General features: G+C 46.0%; 1 protein-coding gene across 1 annotated transcript in view; it reads left to right on the forward strand.

Annotated features, from left to right (window-relative positions):
* Positions 1–16,976, forward strand: part of LOC120491079 (cytosolic sulfotransferase 3) — a 66,343-nt gene that overhangs the window by 40,666 nt on the left and 8,701 nt on the right. The gene's annotated exons all lie outside the window — the stretch shown is intronic.

Raw genomic sequence — 16,976 nt, forward strand, 5'->3', positions numbered from 1 at the left:
TCTCCTTCTCTCGTTCTTCTTCTCTCGGTCTCTTTATCTTTACCTGTAAACATCCCCTACCTGAAGCTGAGCTTTCATAGATGTTTAGTTTTGCCACTTGCATCCTATCTCGTGAAGCTTTGCATTGGGATTCCCGCGCGGCTCTCACTTCTGTTAACATCCTGCTTTGATCATCATCTCAAACATTTTAACATATCACAATTTGATAATTTAATTAATAGTCTCTTTTACTGATAACTTAAAGGAACACTCCGACTTTTTGGGACTTTAGCCTATTCACCTTACCCCCCAGAGTTAGATAAGTCCATACATACCTTTTTCATCTCCGTGCGTGCTATAAGTCTGTTTGACGCACCCACCGCTAGCCTAGCTTAGCACAAAGTCTGGATGTGAATGGTTGCACTTTCATAGTAATCCAAATGAGTGACAAAATAACGCAATTGTTTTCCTATTTACATGTTGTGATTTGTATAGTCACAGAATGTACAAATAACAAAGTCAAATGAGACACAGATATCTTTTAACCGTATAAAACCTGGGAACTATTCTCTGAAGGCGAAGCACTGCTACTTTGGCGGAGTGATAACCGCATCACCGGAGACACGCCGTGGTGAGGAGCGGAGAGTTCGCTCAGTGTTTGGGTAACAGAGTCAGCAATTTATAAATAGTAAAAGCGTAGTTTACAGTCATGGGTTTTCGCTCTATTGTAAATAGCTGCGACAGTAAACAGGGGAGGTAATACCATGTTTCACAGAATTCCAACTAAAAACGCTGACTGGATGAAGAAATGGCTAACTTACTCTGGATATTGATCCAAACACACCTAAATAGATTATCCAGGGACATTATGTTTGCTCGGTACATTTCAATGGACGACTATTTTGAAAAAATGGAATTTGCCACACGGACCATAATGTGCTGAAGGATACGGCTAAGTTATCCCATCGATAGCACAGACAGGACAAGTGGATCACCTGCGGCTGAGGTAAGTGTTCCGTTATGTTTTTAGATGACCTACTGTAACAGTGCCATTAGCCAGAGCTAATGTAACGTTAGTGACACTATTATATGATTAGGGTATGAATAAGTTTTTATCTTGATGCGGTGCGGACGCGCTTGGAAAAAAAACGAGCGCGTTCACCGCGTTGAACTTGCACCCTGCGCGCGGCGCGCCTAGTAGCCTAAATTTGAAATAACCATGGAAATAACGAACTTGAGCGTGCAAATGGGTACGATAGGCTGTGAGTTCATTGTGCAAAAACAATTTGTGCTATTACTTTCCCCTTATTCTATCCTATAGTAATGCAATTTTACTGTATATTATATACTGTTGAATACATTTGGTTCAGCTAATGAATTGCATTTAAAATATATTGATTCCTGTAATAATAATTATTTATTCATGTGATATTTATAAATCTGGGTGCGTTTTTGGTTGGAAATCAATGAAACATGGTACTGTATTACCTGGTCTCCCCTGTTTATTGTCACAGCTCATACGATAAAGCAAACACCCATGATAAACTATGCTTTTCTATCTAACGTTAGTAATTGCTGACTCTTTATTCCAACACTGAGCGAAGCGAACTCTCTGCTCCTCGTCACGGTGCGTCTCAGGTGATTGTTATCACTCTGCCCAAGTAGCAGTGCTTCGCCTTCAGAAAATATAGTATTTATAAGGTTAAAAGATGTCTGTGTCTCATATGGCCTTCTTATTTGTATACAGTTTGTGACTATACAAATCACAACGTGTAAATAGGAAAACGTTTGCGTTATTTTGTCACTCATTTGGATTAGTATGAAAGCTGCAACCATTCACATCCAGTCTTTGTGCTAAGCTAGGCTAGCGGTGGGTGCGTCAAACAGACTTATAGCACGCACGGAGATGAAAAAGGTATGTATGGACTTATCTAACTCTGGGGGGTAAGGTGAATAGGCTAAAGTCCCAAAAAGTCGGAGTGTTCCTTTAAACAATGTTAAAATAAATGTTACTCGAGTAATTTGAGAAAGTTTTAATTTGCATAGAACGTTATCTTTCTTAACGCCGTAATAAACCTTTGCGTGAAGTGGAAAATCGATTCCTGAGCAATCGATGCCAACTAATTCAGCACCTTTACTTGGGACAGCGCCTTTGTAACGTCGAACGTAAGAGGAGCAAGTTAAGAAGCTTCCTAAGTGACACTTCGGGGAACACACTTAGGAACATAGACAACTTCGGTAAGATATATCTTTTTGAGTCTTCTTAGCACGCTAAGAGTGAGCGTTATCGGGGAACCGGGCCCAGATCTCTTTGTAAGACATCTCTTTATTTACTGCTACAAATTAATAACGGTCAGATAAGTATGATTTAAACCATTCCACTAATGCAAACATAGTTTTATTTAAAAGAATGTTGTGGTCAATTGTGTCAAATGCAGCACTAGTGAGAGTTAGTAGAGATGTAGGTACAACGTTACTTATAGTAAACTGAATGTGTTAAAGGGACCATCCAAATAAAGTGAAACCAGATCGAGTAACGTATTGTATTGCTCATGGTTAGTTCATGTTAGTTAATACATTATCTAATGTTAACTAATGAACCTTATTGTAAAGTGTTACCATAATTTCTTTCAAGAAAGGAACACAGTTGTGAGGATACTGTTTTTTCTAATATCTTTGACAGAAAAGGTAGATTCGAGATCGGCCTGTAGTTGACTAATTTTGTATGGTCAAGTTGCGTTTTTTTTTAACAAGCGTGGTTTATCATAGCCAGCTTAAAGGTTTTTGGTACGTATCCTAGCGACAAAGACAAATTAATGATATTAATAAGAGGATCCATGACATCTGGAAGCATCTCCTTCAGTAGCTTAGTTGGTATATAGGGTCTAACATACAAGTTGTCGATTTAGATGAATTAACAAGTTTGCAAAATTCTTCCTCGCCTATGCAACAAATTAATAAAAATTTTCCTCAGGGAGCCTACAATGCATTCCCTGATCCAATACTGTAGTAGATGGTTACATAGTTAAAATTTTGTCCCTGATATTATCAATCAAGAGAAGAAGTTCACAAAGTCATTATTGCTGAGTTGCTTGGACACTTCTGGGGTTGAAGCTTTCTTTTTCGTTAGCTTTTTCGTTAGCCACCATTTCAAATAAATACCTTGGATTATGTTTATTTTCTTCTAATAAGCAGAAAATGAAAAATAAGCAGATCTAGCAGCTTTTAAGGCCTCTCTGTAAGTAATCAAGCTCTCTTTGAAACCCGAAATACCTCTAGTTCCCTTTCGTAGTCACTTCGAGTTACGTCAGAAGTGACGGAGATTGGGGATTTCGCATAGAAAGCCAATCGAGTATTTAATCACGAGCCAATGGCATGCAATGCCTTGGGGCTACGGAAATTTGCATAGCGCACTCCGCCCTACTCCGTGAGTATAAAAGGAGGAAGTGAACGCAACCGCAGTATGTCTTCGCTGAGGAGCCGAGACTGAACTCAGGCGTCTACCCAGCGGTACAGCAGAAGTGGCAGGGAGACGTAACGTCTCCGTTCCCCAATCTCCGTCACTTCTGACATAACGTCTCCGTTCCCTACTCAGGGAACGAGGGTTACATCCGTAACCGAGACGTTTTGTTTTCTTCCATTTGCACTCTATTTTTCTGGCTGCTCTCTTAAGGGCCTGAGTGTGTTCGTTGTACCATGGATTTGGACTATTTTCTTTAATCTTCTTTAACCGCAACATAGCAACTGCATCTAAAGTGCTAGAAAAGAGAGAGTTAACAGTTTCTGTTGCAATATCAAGTTCTTCTAAGCTATCCAGGATGCGGAGACAATGAAACTGATTAGGAAGATTATTGATAAAGCAATCTTTAGTGGCAGAAGTTATACTGCAGATCTAACATAGTTATAACATAGCAAATAGCAAAAGAGTCGGCTTTTGCTGCCTTGGCTAAATGTAAATTTACAAGAGACTAGATAATGATCTGAGATGATGTTGCTCTGCTGCAGAATTTCAACAGCATCAGCATCTATTCCATGTGATAGTATTAGATCTAGAGTATGATTACGACAATGAGTAGGTCCTGACACGTGTTGTCTAACTCCAAAAGAGTTTACAATGTCTTTAAATGTCAATTCCAATACATCTACAAGTATTTTAAAATCACCAACTACTAGTACTCAATATATATATATATATATATATATATATATATATATATATATATATATATATATATATATATATAGACCATTTTGCAAGATGTAAACAACACTGGTCCAGAAGCACTTCCTGTTTCAGTTTTTTAACACTATATAAAAGCTGGGATAAAATACAACCAACAGAACATGTAAAACTGAATCAAAAAGTTAAACAACATCTTTAAGATATTTTCTTTGCATGTGAAATAAAGAAAACAGTTTCAAACTGAAACAGGAAGTGTTTCTGGACCAGTGTTGTTTACATCTTGCAAAATGGTCTATATATTAGGGGTTCACGGTTCAGTTTGATACAATACACTTGTGTCACGGTTCGGTTCGATAGAGTTCGGTACGTTTCCAATACAGAAAAAAGAAAAAAATGGCAGAGAAATTTCCTTGATTTAATTTTTTTAATTATATTTTTATTAAAACTAACATCATAAAGTATGATATTTTTAACTTTGAGCAATGATGGAGCTATACTTGACTTTTCTTAAGAGCATATTGTCACGATACGAAAACAAAAAGTAGAGAGGAGGACTCAAGTGCAGGGAATGGAAATTTATTAATTAATGAAAACAAAACACAAAGCAAAAACCCAAGAGGGGGAAAACATAATAAATGAAACATAAAACAGAACTGAACTAGCATACCAAACACTGATTAAGAACATGAAGACAAACACAAGGAACAGGGGCAACATAAGACAAAGATCCGACAAAGACAGCAAACAAGAGGAGACTTAAATAGGGAACAAATCAAGAGGTAACAGGTGGAGAACTCAAACACTAATCAGGTAACGAGGGAGAGGGATCAAACAATTACAAGAGCACATGGCCCAACATAAAGACACCCATGTGCAATACAAGACAGGACAGACACGTGACACATATAAAACAAAAAAGCTCCTAGGACAAAATGAAATGTAATATTGTAGTAGTTATAAACAAATGTTTATTTTAGTTCAGATTAACATTTGAGGGCAGCAATTGTATTCATAATGTCAAAATACAACTGACGCGATGTTACTGAAAGCATTATAGCCTACTAATCCTGCCAAACTCCCATGGTAACAGTTAGTAGTGTTACTACAGTAAATCCATGGTGAATGTTGCTAATCTGTGGACACTGGATAGTTCATTAATGGCACAATATTTCTTCCTGGTTTCCACATCAGCGCTGTTTGATCTGTTAATTACAGAGAAATGTGAATGTTTCTCACTAGATCTCGCAGCGATGTTATTACTTCAGTGGCGAATTCAAATGTTTTCTTTACTGGATTTCGCTGTGTAGTAACAATGTCTCTTGATTAAGATCAGCTCCCGCTGCATTGGTCCAAACTGATAAACAGTCCGTCAACCACACAATAACGAGTAGCTCAGTTTCGTTCTGCTTACATTACATTTGCCATTTGATGTTGTGGTCACGCCAGTGTCTCTTACATTATGAGCGCGCTTGCCTCACGCAACGCGTCCACATTTGAAATAACGTAATATTGGTCGGCAGGAAAAATGGTCCAACGAACCGTTTGGTTCAAAAATAAATAGGTTTTATACTCATGTGTGTGATTCGCATCACACATTCCCCCCCCACGGGCGGGTATAAATACGGAAGTGGATGCACGCACAAGTTGCTTTTTCGCTGAGTAGCCGAGAATAACCCGGAGTCAGCGGTGGTCCAGCGATAGTGGCAAGGGGACTACGTCCTCCGTTCACTCCTTCAGGGAACGGTGGGTTGCAAACGCAACCAGGACGTTCCCTTTCAGTCGATAACGTCGGACGTAGTCGACGGTCGACTGAATGAGGATAACCTTTGAAAATGCCACTAAAGCTGCCACCTTCCAGTGCCTAGACAAAAGCCTCCTGATGCCCCTGCAATTTTAAGACGTGGAAGGACAGGTCTTAGGCCACGGAAGTCACTGCTGTTCCTACAGGACCACTGGGAAAGCATTGCCTGTACATTGAAAGGAAGGAACGCTGCGGAAGCCACATCCAACCCAGAGGGAGGTAACGTGGAGAATACACATATGAACTGGGTGGAAGACCGGGCAGTATGACATATGGAATGTCACTGGGGTGGCTCCAGCCTATAACAGGGGGGAGGGAGGGACTCACCGAACAGTCGAGGGAAGACACAGGCTCACCGAAGGGAGCCGTGTTGTGGAAGAGAACACATATCGGGTCACCGTAGGGACCGCAACATATGGACCCAGCCTAACATAGGTTCCACACTGCTTACGAGTGGTAGGCCTAACACCAGACATTCCGCACGTCCGATGTCAGTTGGGTGTGGAGGAACTCAACAGGGTTTGGTTTAAAGGAACTCAACTGGAGTAGAAGGCGCACATATCCAGTCCATAGGAGGGGAATGGCACAGCAAGCCGACACTTGAACTAGGCTCAGAAACTGGTTTCATGGGAAGGGAGCCCACGGAAGCAGCGGTTCAAACTAGGTGTCGCCCAGCCCCCAACTCTAGAAATCTGTCAGCAAAGCACTCTGTCAATGCCCAGGCGGAGCACACACCCATTATAGAGGAGCTCTACAATACCTACTTTATTTTCCTTAGCTCCATCAGGAACCAGATGATCAGGACGTGCTTTCTATGCTTCTGCAACACATTGTGCGCCAATACAGAGGCAAAATCATTCTGAGGGTGGAGGACAGCACTGAAATGATTGAAAGCATTCAGGATCTCCTTACGGAGAGAAGACTCACACAACGAATAGGTTTAAGCGCAAGCACACTAACTCTTTTTTAGGGGGTGCATGCAGAAGTGATGGTAAATACCACATGTTCCTGTGATAGTCACCTGAACCTCCACGTCCAGGAGCTTCAGGAGAATTTTATGCTCAACACCTAAGTGTGATAAATTTCACCAAGCCACAGGAGCATTTCTGCTCAACACCTGAGTGTTATCAACTTCACTGAGTTTCAGGAGCATTTCTGCTCAACATGTGAGTGTGATAAAAATCACTGAACTTGAGCAGGCGCCAGGCAACAATGATTCATGGCCGCTTTTTTGTAGGCTCACTGGGGAACGCATTTCTGCAGAGCCCTAGGTCCTGCTGAGAGCAAGTGTCTGTCCAAGGGTTGTCCGCTCAGACAGAATAACAACCGGCAGAAGGAGGACTCCGGAGATGCAAACAGATGTTACTGTGTGGCCCCAAGAAAGTCCCTGCCCAGCTGGACCGACAGGGGATGGTGTCTCTACTATCCCTGGCCAAAGCTGTCGTGAGGCACGTTGGCGGCACGATTGAGCAGGCCGGAAGAATAGTGGAATGAAGCATCCTCAGAAGCTTCTGATTCCAATGAGGAGGTGACAGGCAAGTTGTGAGATGTGAGGGAAGCATAGCGCAACGGTCGCGATCGAACCAGTACCAGCTCACTGAGCAACGATGGCTCAAAGCGAGGGGAACTGCAATAACTCAAGGCACAGATGCCAATCCAGTCGGAGGTCGCCCAGGCCTCCGTTAAAGCATGCCCTTTGTACATGGCCCCTCAGATGGTGATAGTGAACCTCGTTATAGGAGCGGGTTGCCCAGAGAAACAAAAGGTCTGATCACAGACTGAGGGTTTGGCGCCGGCCGGGGTGATCTGCTGTCACACAGGGTATGCCACTTTGCCACGGTCACCTCAGGACTCGATCATGAAGCTATTGCTGACGCGGTCTTCATATGGAGGAAGCCTGCATCTGCCATGCCCAAGGAGCCTCTGAAAGTTCTTTCAGTGGGACCCTTACTCACTTCTAATAACACCAGCCGAACATACTCTTACTTGAAGAGATGTGTTGGACAGAGTCCTTCTCCAAACTGAAAAGAGATACTCAGCCCGTTAGCGAGAATACTCTCTCCCAGTTGACCTGAAGACCCAACTGGCTATAGAGCACTCGAAGGGTAGGACCTTGTACTGATACTTTGCACCCTCAACGCAAGAACACAGAATGATCTGCGGAGCGGAGGGATCGAGATCTGAAGTACTGTCCTTCAGGTCGAGCGCTGCAGGCCATCTAAGGGGCGGAGCATTCGGAAATGCATCTGTGTAACAGCTGAAGAAGAGGCTTTCGAAAAAGGGCCCGGTTCAGTTGACACAAGACTAAGGTGGCCATAACCCACCACTCTAAGGTACAATGAAATATGGGTTAACAGAAACTGGTTTTCATATCGGCTTGAGGAAGGCAACATCGCATCCTACACCAGTAGGACGCGACGTACGCACACAGGACAGGACCAATGCTCAACAAGTAAGTGTGATACATATCACTAGCTTTAGGAGCATCTTAGGTCAACACCTTGGTATGATGAAAATCACTGAGCCAGGGCGGAAGCCAGTGGACTGAATCACAGTCTGGCAATGTGAGCGAGAGTGTAGAGCAGCCTGATAAGATGGTTGCACTGTCCCAAGCCAGCTGTGTGTAATGTGTGCAAGCCAGCCAGTGTAAATGGTTGATCAAGTGACAGCTCCACCTGAAAAGATAATCAAACTTTAGACACTTGACACTTCTGAGTTGCTATTAACAATATATTAATATTAATAATTATAATAATATAATTATATAAATAATATTGACACACACACTGATTGTGCCATTAAGAATTAGGTACATCTGGCATTTAAATGAAAATACTGGCCATTAAAATATTACAGCTACATGCTGGTAATGGTAGGTTGATTACAGCTGTGATGCTTGATAGTTATAATTCTCATAACACTATCTAGCCTGGCTGCGCCCTCCTACGCACTTCCGCTCAATTTCATTTTACTTCAGTACTGCGTCTGGGATCGCTCCATATCCTTAGGTTTCCAGAAATCAATTTTTTGTAGGACCAATCAGCGAATAGAGGGAGTGGCTGAGAACGATGACGTTGATGCAAGCGCGTCAGTTTGAGTTCAGTAATGGCAGCGGAGAAAGACGTGAGAAAAGCTATTCGGTCCGTTGTTGGAAAAGAAACTGCCGAATATACAGAATTTAAAGTGGACCAAGTGAAGGAGGCAGAAAGTTTGGAAGTTTGTGCTGGGCAGCTCGTGCACGATGACCGTGACATTTTGGACGGACGATTTAGCCTGGTGTTCGCGGTGTTCGGAAGCCCCGAGTCCTGGCTGCTAAACTATGGTTGAAGATCCGCTCAGGAGTCATGTCAGTCACTCATATTCCCAACTGTAAATTTACTGATTCTTGTGATGAATAGAACATTTTGAGCCCCTTTGTGTACTCGTGCAGGAGGTTGGTGTGTCAGTTTTACATGTTGTAAATCATACAAATTGGTTGTGATTTTTTAAAAATAATTGTCATAAATAAAAATGTGAAAAACCATACTTTGAAGATATTTGATTTTCAGTTTTAGATGGCAATGGTTGATTTGTTTTACAAAAAAAACTAAATGCCACATAAAAATGTACAAACACATACTTTGAAGACCATAATTAAGGTAATTAAGAAACAATAAGACGTAATATGAAAAATTGTTGTTTATTATCACATCTGCAGATAGAGACTGATCATTCACTGTATCTGCTACAGCATTTGCGGCAGATCAGAAAACGACCACAGCGGCGTATTTGTAATGATTAGACACAGCTTCCACCGTTGAATGTATATCACTGTCCTTCGTGTCAAATATACATTTCGAATTAATAATTGTTCCTAGATTAACAAAACCTGCGGCGCTCGTTGACTGAAATCCTATTGTAAACATAATCCTCTAATCATTCGGACTTGTTGTTTCCAGCCATTTCGGCGCGTGACATACGTCACTCACGACACCCCGTTAGCGTTTGGCTATGGCAGATCGTGAGTGACTTTGGGCAGATCCAATAGATTTGAACTTTAATAGTGAACCCGCCTACAAGGAAGGAAACGTTTCTCAATGGAGCGGTTCCAGACTCTATGTGGAAATGAAATGAACTAGAGTCTGGTTGAACCAGGCTAAACACTATCATTGTCAACAAGTCTGGCTTTGCTAATTTGAAACAATAATATTTTAGTAGATATCAATGAGGCTTCTGTGCTATTACATCAACTACAGATAACATGTTAATGAGATCAAATCAATATGTTATTTTCAGTCAGACAGGGAAAGGTACACTGTTGATATGAACTCACAATTAACTCTCAGCTCCTGTATGTTGTGGTGCCTCATTTTTCAGCACCGAGGGAAAATACCTATAGCCCTCACAAATGTGTGATGGGCTCCTATTAACTGTCGATTAAAGACATGTTAAGTGTTAAATAAAATCTAACATAGTAACTTACACAGTCAACAACTCCATGTTACAGCAAAGCTTACTAACGTTACCTCTAGTTGCTAACGTTGCAATCTCACAGAGACTGATGTAAATTGGTGTCAATTCTTACGTTCAACGTCGTGGATAAAACCTCTGATCCAGGTACTGTATCCCTTAATTAACACAGCCCGGGGGGTGTAGCAGTCACTGGCTCACTGCTTCACATTTTGCATCGTTAATTCCGGGAGACAGGAAAGATTGGTGGTCCACACTGCGAGTTTTCATGGCTGGTGCTGCTGCGTCGCATCCATCCTTCCGGGTGAGTGTACCCCTCAGCGGCGTTCCATTTTCAAAATGGCCGCCAGGTGAATAGCCCTGGGGAATGTCTAAGAGAGATTGCTAGAGATTAAGGCCTTAGAATGTCCAGAAAAGGACATGGACTCGGGTTCAGAGACTGGAGATTGAAGGTATGATCACCTTAGAAGAACGCCTAAGGGCAGGGGCCAATCTAGGCAGACAGAACCCGTGCCTTGGATGTCCAGGTTGTAGAACCTGATAAAGGTGGATGACAAGGACCAGCCGGCCGCCGCACAGATGTCAGCCATGGATATCCCACAAGAACATGCCCAGGAGGAAGCCATTCCTCTGGAAGAGTGGGCCCTCACCCCAATGTTGCACTGCAAGTCCAGATATTTGTATCTATCGCATCCACTATCCAGTGGGTCAGTCTCTGCTTCATAACTGACAGAACCTTCGAGCAGCCTCTGAAGCAAACAAACAGCTGCTCAAACACCTTTAGCCTGAATTGGATAAAGCGCTCAATGTACACGCTAAAGGCCCTCACCGGGCCGAGTGGGTGTGCTGCCTGCTCTTTCTCAGCAGAAGGGAGCAGAAGGTCAGAAAGTGAAATAAATTGTGGCCTAAAGGGCGTGGAGAGCACCTTTAAGCACATAGCCTTGGTTTAAGGACAAACCTTGCTGTTGTTTGGCCCAAACTCGAGGCAGGAAGTCTTCACTTGGGAGAGGAGGTCTCTTCTCAGCAGGATTGACCAGGGTGCTGCAGATAGCAGCTGGACCATTCTTGTAAACCATGGCTGGTTCTGCCAGAGTGGTGCTAAAACCAGGACTGAGCATCTGTCCTCCCTGATGTATCTGATGACCTGAGGGAGCAGTGCTACCGGAGGGAAGGCATAAACGCACAGAAGGGGCCACTTGTGAGCCACTGCGTCCCTTTCCTTCAAAAATATATAATAAATATAATTTTGGGCAGTGTGTGTTCTCTCTTGATGCAAAGAGATCCACTTCTGCCTGGTCAAAAAAACTCCAGTCTCCAGGGGTGGAGTCTCTATTCCCCTGGGGGCGGCCCATTCCGGGACAGCATATCTGCTCCTGTATTCATAGAGCCTGGCACATGTAAAGCTTATACTGAGCGGAAATTGTGCTGTGCCCACAGGAGGAGGCGGTGTGCCAGTCTGTTCAGTAGACGGTGATTTATACTGGCTACCACTGTCATGTTTTTTGATTGGACTAGAACATGGTGCCACTTGAGTAGTTTCTGAATTTCTTCAAGGGGAGGTTGCTCCTCGATCTGAACGGTGTTTGCTAATTGCTGATTTTTTTCAGGGAGCAATCCGGCGAAATCCATGCTGGATTGTGGACGAGTCGAGTGCTGCCACCAGGAATGCGATGCATTGGCTGGGGGACAGCGTTCTCTTACTCGAGTTGATTCTGAACTGCAGGCTCTCTAGTTGGCTGAGAAGCAGAGATCTTTGCGCACGCAGTTCATCCTTCGATTGGGCTGCCAATCGTTGAAGTAATCCAGGAAGCAAACTCCCCACTGTCACAGATGGACGCTTTGGTGGCAGTCCGACCTTGGCAGGACTTAGCCTTCTCTTCCTTGAGTCCGAAGCATTAGGACTGCTTGGGTGGCTCAGGATTCAGCTCTAGACTAGGGTGGGGTCCCTGGTGCTTAGGAAATGGGTAGCACTTTGCTGGGCGGAAGCGCTGCTCCACACCTGCCTTCTGCGGGGGCTGAGTGGGCTTGGTGACAGGCAGCTGCTGAGGAGTCTGCTCTCTTTGGCAGAAAATAACGCATTGCCTGTGATGTTTTATGTGCTGCTGTGAAGCACTCCAAGAAACCATCCACTGCAGGACCAAATGAGCCTGAGGGAGCGAACAAGGAGTCGATGAAGGCAGTCTTGTCAGCGTCCTTGATCTCCGTCAAATTAAGGTGGCGCTAAAGGACCACCAGATTGGTCATAGCAAGCCAGATTGCGCAGGCTGTTGATTTAGTGGTGGGCAGGGCATGGCCAGTTATGTTGCGGAGCACTTTAAAGGCCACCGGGTCTGGGCCATTCTCATCCATGACAGCTGGCGCACTCAGAGTGCTCATCCGAGGGATAGAGGCCAGCCCTGCATGAGCCACATTCGTGGTGCGACATTTTGCATCAAACACTGCTTGCTTTTTAGAAATGAAATATACTCTTTTTAATTGGCTTGTGCTATGAAATTTGCTCTTTTCACAACTTGCACTGTGAAAGTTGTTGCCAGAAAAGCTGCAGGAGAGAAGCCGTTGGTCCACTGCAAGAGGTGTGTAGAAAGGCTTCTTTGTCTTCGGAGTTAGCGAAGAGATGTGTCTTCACGCTGAAGGAGGGAAATCTGACTAAATGGCCTTTTTTGCACAACTTAAATAGGCAGTCGGCCCAGCCTTTTCTGGCAAGCTGAAAAGCCATTTGTCTGTGAAAAGCACAGATGTGCACCAATCAGGCTGATTCTCTGAAGTACTCTGAGAAAACTGAGTTCCCTTTCGTAGTCACTCCGAGTTACGTCGGAATGACGGAGAATGGGGTTTCGCATAGAAAGCCAATCCTTTTCAAGTATTTAATAATGAGCCAATGGCATGAAAATGCCTTGGGCTGTGGAATTTGCATAGCGTAACTCCGCCCCACCCCGTGGGTATAAAAGCAGGAAGTGAACGCAACCGCAGTATGTTTTCGCTTCGGAGCCAAGAGACTTCTTCACTCCTAAAGCCAGTTTCACTGAGTACAACTCTTCGCGACGAGCGTCTTCTTCAGTGTTGGTGTGACGGCGGTACCCAGCGAGATTCTGCATTGCCTGCGATCTGAGCCGTGGTCTGCCAGACTTTGCGCTTCTCCCTGGACGCCTCAGCTCTGAAAGAGTGAATTTCCTCCTCTCCATTGAAAGAGCTGCACATGGCACGTCTTTTTAAAGATGGTTCGCCTGTGTTCTTCTGGGTGTGGTTGATTCATGTCATCTTCTGATGGTCACGATCGCTGCTTTGTGTGTCTGTGCATTCAGCATGCAGCAGCAGCGTTCGTGGATGACTCATGTTCCTTCTGTGGGAACATGACCATCTCTACACTGCAATCTAGACTCAATGATCTGACAAAAGTGAGAGTCCCCGCCTCCACTACTCATTCTGCTTCTTCCTCTAGAAGCTCTTCGATTCGTGGATAGGGTGATTTGTCAGTGACCGTGTGGAACAAACCCCCGACGCTAGCTCCTCGGGCCACACCCACCGCTCCAGTGTTAGAGCCAGCGAGTGCCGAATCGCATCAGGCGTCTGCCTCTTCGCAGGTACCGTCTGTTTCGTTCGGCGCTCCAGAGGATGATGCGATGTCAATCGCAGCATCACAAGGCCGGCTTGAGTCCTCGGGAAGTGAGGATGCGGCTGTGTTGCCTCCTTCGGGAGCGCCAGCGTTGCCCGTGTCTGATCCCGAGATGACGGCCATGCTATCTCAGGCCGCCGTGCGTATCGGGTTAGAGTGGAACCCTCCGCCCTGCCCCGATCTCTCGCGGATGAATAATTGTTTGTTGGGTAAGGCTGCCGCCTCACGGCCACAGCCGACCCCAATTCCTTTTTTCTCCGAGCTGCATGCGGAACTGACGCGCACTTGGAAGGCTCCTTTTACCTACCGAGAGCGCGCTTCAGCTTCCCCCGCCTTTCCTCCCCTCGACGGCGTGGTTGCCCGTGGGTACGCTGGGATTCCCCCGGTGGAGTGCTCTGTTGCGATGCAACTGTGTCCGCAGAGCGCCTCCTCCCGCGGTACTCCCAAGCACCCATCCAAAGCCTGTAGGTTCTCTTCGTCTATGGTGGCGCGTTCCTATAGAGCGGCGGTACAGCCTCCGCCCTGCATGCAATGAGCACTTTGCAGGTTTTCCAAGCCAAACTGCTCAGGGATATGCACGAGGGGGGGACTGACCAAGCGGCTTTTAACGAGCTGCGAGCTGCCACCGACCTCGCTCTCCGGGCAACGAAAGTGTCCGCTCGCTCCGTTGGTCAGGTGATGGCCACTAGTGTGGTCCAGGAGCGCCATCTCTGGCTCAACCTGGCAGACACGCGGGATGCCGAGCGGACTCGTCTGCTCGATGCCCCCCTCTCCCAAGTATGCGTTTTCCCCAGTGAGCCTTCTTGCACAGGTGTTGTGCAAGATCAAGGAGGACGAGGATCAGGTCTTGCTGGTAGTCCCCTACTGGCCCACCAAGACGTGGTTCTCCGAACTGATGGTCCTCGTGACAGCACCTCCTTGGCCTATTCCTCTGAGACAAGACCTACTCACTCAGAGATGGGGCACCCTCTGGCACCTTCGTCCCGATCTCTGGAGGCTACACGTGTGGCTCCTGGACGGAACGAGGCAGGTTTAAGTTCGCTGCCACCTGCGGTGGCGGCAACCATCACTTCCGCTGGAGCGTCATCCACGAGACACCTCTACGCGTTAAAGTGGAACCTCTTCGTCAACTGGTGCTCTTCAGATGTTCGATCAGTGTCGTGCTTTCTTTCCTGCAAGAAGGGTTGGAGCGTAGGCTGTCACCCTCCACCCTTAAGGTTTACGTCGCGGCCTTTGCCTCGTCTCATGATGCAGTAGAAGGTAAGTCCGTGGGAAAGCACGACCTGGTCATCAGGTTCCTGAGGGGAGCGCGGAGGTTAAATCCGCCTCGCCCTCCCCTCGTGCCCTCTTGGGACCTCTCAGTAGTTCTAAGTACTCTGCAGAGGCCTCCCTTTGAGCCCTTGCAATCGGTAGAGTTAAAGTTTCTGTCCATGAAGACAGCACTCCTGGTTGCATTGGCCTCCATCAAGAGGGTAGGGGACCTGCACGCATTCTCCGTTGACGAAGCGTGCCTGGAGTTCGGGCCGGCTTACTCTCACGTGATCTTGAGACCCCGACCTGGATATGTGCCCAAGGTTCCTACCACTCCCTTCTGGGACCAGGTGGTGAACCTGCAAGCGCTGCCCCTGGAGGAGGCAGACCCAGCCTTGGCACTGCTCTGTCCAGTACGTGCGCTCCGCGCCTACGTTGACAGAACGCGGTGTTTTAGGACCTCAGACCAGCTCTTTGTCTGTTATGGGGGGAGCCAGAAGGGAAGGGCTCTCTCAAAACAGCGGCTGTCTCACTGGATAGTGGACGCCATCGCTTTTGCTTACCAACAGCAAGGTCGACCGTGCCCCCTTGGTGTGACGGCCCACTCCACTCGGAGTATGGCTTCCTCTTGGGCTCTAGCGCATGGCGCCTCGCTAACAGACATTTGCAGAGCTGCAGGCTGGGCGACACCAAACACCTTCGCAAGATTCTATAATCTGCGAATAGAGCCAGTGTCCTCTCGCGTACTCGCTTCCGCCAGTACTGGACCCGCTTAGGTGTCTTCGCTTGCTCGCCATTCCACTCCTCGGACTGGATGAGTGCGATATTTCCTCAGTAGTCTTCCGTTGAAGCCTTGAGTCCTCCAGCACTTCTGATGCGGGCACCACTGCTTTGCTCTGGATGCCGGCTAGGTGCCTCCGTGTGCACGGTTCCCTATGGTAACTGTCACATGTGTATTATCCACTGTATGCCTCTCTGAGCATGTGTCTTCCCTTGGCAAGCCATCTGCCACTCCTAGAGTTAAGTTTCTAGCCACCCTTAGGTTGGTGCTCCAGTGATCTCCATATGTAGTCCCTAACACGCCCATATGTATTCCTAAGTCCTCCCTACGGTAGGCATTTGGTAGCATGTCCCTCCCGGGATATGTTTCCCAGTGTACCTTGGTATTCCTGTGTCAAAGTAGGTAACTCCTGTTATAAGCTAAGATAGGAGTCCAGACTTTCGCAGGGCACTGGAAGACAGCTATGAAGATGGCGTGATGGCATAGACCTCCATTCTCCGTTTTTCAGACGTAACTCGGAGTGACTACGAAAGGGAACGTCTCGGTTACGGATGTAACCCTCGTTCCCTGAGTAGGGAACGGAGACGTTACGTCTCCTTGCCACTTCTGCTGTACCGCTGGGTAGACGCCGAGTTCAGTCTTGGCTCCTCAGCGAAGACATACTGCGGTTGCGTTCACTTCCTCCTTTTATACCGGAGGGTTTTTACACCGACTTTCAAGATGGCGCCAGGATGTTTGCCGGCTTGCCACAGTCTGTCCTTGTCTCTTTTATTTTTAATGTTTCTTGTTTGTTTTATCACGCGCTCTGTTTGCTCCCCTCTGGTATATGATCGCATGACGCTATTGAATATTCGATCGGCTGTGTCCGATTGTTTATTTAGTGATCTCAGAGATGATTGGCATCTGCACTCGTATTCCG

Source organism: Pimephales promelas, chromosome 14 (assembly GCF_988280905.1).
Source record: "Pimephales promelas chromosome 14, fPimPro1.hap1.1, whole genome shotgun sequence".
Taxonomy (NCBI): Eukaryota; Metazoa; Chordata; class Actinopteri; order Cypriniformes; family Leuciscidae; genus Pimephales; species Pimephales promelas.